Source organism: Buceros rhinoceros, unplaced genomic scaffold (assembly GCF_000710305.1).
Source record: "Buceros rhinoceros silvestris isolate BGI_N320 unplaced genomic scaffold, ASM71030v1 scaffold458, whole genome shotgun sequence".
NCBI classification, from domain to species: domain Eukaryota; kingdom Metazoa; phylum Chordata; class Aves; order Bucerotiformes; family Bucerotidae; genus Buceros; species Buceros rhinoceros.
The window spans coordinates 13,607-17,226 of NW_010427201.1; the positions used below are offsets into that span (position 1 = coordinate 13,607).

At 49.4% G+C, this 3,620-nt stretch overlaps 1 protein-coding gene across 1 annotated transcript in view; it reads left to right on the forward strand.

Moving 5' to 3' along the window:
• ZNF532 (zinc finger protein 532) overlaps nt 1–3,620 on the forward strand; it is a 10,403-nt gene that overhangs the window by 3,188 nt on the left and 3,595 nt on the right. The window lies entirely within an intron of this gene.

The following is a 3,620-nucleotide window of genomic DNA, read 5'->3' on the forward strand; positions in this document are numbered from 1 at the left end:
CTTCTTGCCGCTTCCGATTGCTACTGGGTTAAACTTACAAACCATTTTAAAATTCTTCACCGCTGTACGTGGCCTAATCTGAAAGAAGCACGTCATTCAATAAAAGCTAATATCAATCAGTGTGCGATGTATTTTATAATCCTGTGAGAGGTAAGATCGCTCATTGAATTATAGAGCTGGATTTCTGTTGGGGCGTGCCAATTAAAAGGGATTCTGGTGTGTTTCAAAGCATTCAGCCAAGCTTGGTGGTGCAGCGCCTTGCTGGGTGGGAAGCTCAAATCCTGCCGACATGCTCAGACTGATCGAGACAGGGATGCCCCAGGAATATTCCTGGGAATCGCACAGCATCGTGCAAGATAAAAGGTTTTTGAGTCCTGCAGTTAGGAAAAAAGTCTTGGAAGCGCAGGCAGGTTCCTGTCAGCTGCTTTTACTGAACGTAATTCCCGTTCTGTGGCCATGAAGCAGTTACTCTGCGCCCACCACTACAGGTGGTGACCTGAGGAGGTTTGAGTGTGGACATAATCTTGACTGGACGGGTTCTGTGGCTCAGCTCCTGCTTTGCTGGCTGGCTGTCTTGCCTGGGTCCCCAGTGAAATGCCACGTGGGTGACCTTTGGTCGAAGGTACGCAGATGCGCCTGCCTCCAACAGGCTGGTGTTAGCTGTTTGTCGGAGAAGGCAGCGGAATGTAGTCCGTCCTTAGATCGTGCCGCAGGTTGGAGCAGTCTCGCAGGGCTGGCCATCAGTGTACTCTGCACCGGCTCTGCAGTTACTGCCTATGCAGTAACTGGTTTTTGGCTAACTGCTTTGCTGGTGCTTACTGGTGGTAGCTGTGGTTTTTTTTCCATGATAGGTCCGTTATTATAATTTGGTTCGCTAAGATCCAGTAGTCCTGGTGAGAACTCTCTTGTTCTTGGTACTGTAAAATCAAGCAATTTCAGGAGGCCCCAAGATCAGGCAAGGGGCCGAGAGACAGACAAACAGGCAGATGGGTTGGGAGGAAGAAGTAGGGATGGAATGAAAGCAGAGAACAAAGAGGAACAGGGGTGCTCTCGCTTTCGGTCGGTTCTTTTTTTGGTGTGGACAGATGCACCGGGCAGATGTGGAGGACCCTCTCCTGCCGCCTCTGCCTGCTGCTTCTGCCCTGCTGCTGCCCGGTTTGCTCTCTGTAGGTCACAGATAGGTGCCGCTGGGCAGGGAGAGCTCGTGGAGGTCCAGAAAGCGATCAGCAGTGCCCGCTACCTGTCACCATGGCTGTGCCTCTTGAGGGAAACTTGTTCTTAGTCCCTGTTTACTAGGACATGGGTTTGGGGTTTAAAGCAAACCAGCCAAACCAAAGAAGCCTTGCTGCTGCAGAGCACTGGGGCAAATGAAGCTATTTTCATCTCTTCCATTCTGAAAAGAACAGTCTTAATAAAGGCAGTTTTTAATGTTCTCTGCTGAATTACCCTCTTAAAAATTAATTAAATATTTTTCATAGTCCCTTTCGTGTGTCGAGCAGTGGTTTCCGGCTCTGGGCATTTCATAACGTGCTGCAGTGTGGTAGCTGTGCTGCAGTGCCCAGCACAGAGGCTCTTTGACTGAACAGCTGCCCTAGTGACAGCAGGAGATCCCGAGACGAGTTATCTTCTGTCCCATTTTTTGTCCCAAGCACTGCTGCAAGGGTGGTGCTTGCTAAAGAAAGCCTCTGCGTAGGCGTTTATTAGTAAACGTGTTGGTTCGTTTTCATTAGATGTTACTCCTTAAAAAGGGGGGAAAAAAGGAGCAAATCTGGGCTAAATACTGTTACTGTTTGGCTTATTCATGGATCTAAGTGTGTAGCTCCCATGGAATCCACACAGCTCATTTCTCCTCGTACTCATAGTTCTCATGTATCTTTATTTTCCACCACCACCATTTTTATTTCTAACCCTTTTTTTCTGAAACTTTGACCTGAAGTGCAGGCAGGTGATGATTTTGGCACACTGTGGTTTATTTTGGTACGGGTTGGAATGAGAGAACTGGAAGTTAATGCCACCTTAAGCCCAAAATAAAATGGTAAGCAGACACGCTGAATTTCAGAATTTCGGAGTAGATTCTTCCTGTCCTACTGTAACCAGTTACCATTTAACATTTTACGCTGCTTACCAAAAGAGGCAAACGAGCGGCCTTGACAACGAGCATTATTGGCATTTTGTGTCACGGAGTTACAGATGAATCTCGGCGGCTGCTTGTCGCCGAATCTGGGAGACGCGCTCAGCCGGCGTTGGGTGTTGAGTGGCTCTGCTGGGGCAGAGCGTCCCCGCTCCTTCCTGCGGTGCTGCAGGCGAGAGGCTTTGGAAACCCCGTTTGGTTCTGCTGTTGGAGGAAGGAGTTCTGTTCTGCTCTTTTCTTTGTGATCGAGTAATAGTCCAGATTCTTCAGAGTTCTGGTGCTGCTCACTAGGTCATAAATGGCAAAGGACAGGTTTGGGGAGTGCTGCTGGAGGCGGGTCAATCTGGGAAGCATGTTTGAAGTAGAGTTACGGTTAGTCAGGATTTTGCCTTTAAACCGGAGCTGCAGACAAAGGTTGACATCCCAAACCAGTCCTGTCCAGTTCGGAAGGCCTGAGCTCCGGCCATTGCCGTTTGGTCAGTTGGGGACCAGTAGTGGACGTTCCAAGGTGAACGTGTGTGTGTGTCTGAGCACAACGTCAGACTCGCTGTGTCACCCGGTGACGAGTCCCTGCGGAGCGTTAACCTCGGGCAGAGCCTCCCGCAGGGGCAGTCGGAGTATCCGGGCCGTGTTCTCCTCCTTTAGGATGGCAGGAGCTCTGATGTTGAACCTGGGTTTCAGTAACTGTGCTTCACTCGCTGAGGTTTCATGGTTTTAAACTGGAAGAAGGGGGTGGCTTTGTGAAGCTCCTGGGTTTTAGGAAGAAACTGTTTTGCTCTGAGAAAAGGGATTATTTCTTGGTTATTTCAGGATTTCTTCCTACGTAGGTTAGTAAATAACCCACAACGCAGCTCTGGAGGTCGTGTTTTGTTCCGTAGTCTTACCAAATGTACATGTCGCCATATCTGCAAGACTCTTACGGAAAACATTTCTAAAAATGGGCAAATCTCATGTTAAACCCTCCCCCACCGAGGTCGTGAAGGAGTCTTGGTTTTGATTTTAAGCCATAAGAAATAATAATAATCTGGTCTTGGGCAGTGAGGTGAAGTCCCGTCCTCAAAGGCTTGTATTTGTGCTTCTCCGTGGGTGTTCCTGGTGAGGTCAGGGGAGCAGGAGCACAGCTCCGCGGAGGATGTCAGTTCTCTGCCTAAGAGGCTTTAGCGACCTGTTGTCGTCAACGAAAGGCTTTTCTGGACCGCTTTTACAGCTTTGGCTCTTGGTGCCCTCCCGCGATGGAAAGCAGCGGCGGGCCCAAGTGAAGCCTGTCTGCAGCTGGGTTGTACCATTCGCATTTCATCCCCCAAACAGCACAAAACGCCCAAAGAATTGCAGAGGAGAGTGAAGATAATATATTGGGGGGGGGGGTTGGGGTTTTTTATTTCATCTGGATTCTCAGGTTGGACTCGGGACACTTACACTATTAAGGGACTCTCGCGAGGCACCTAAGTAAAACGGGTCCAACCCAACTCGCATCTCCCGTGGTCTGGGG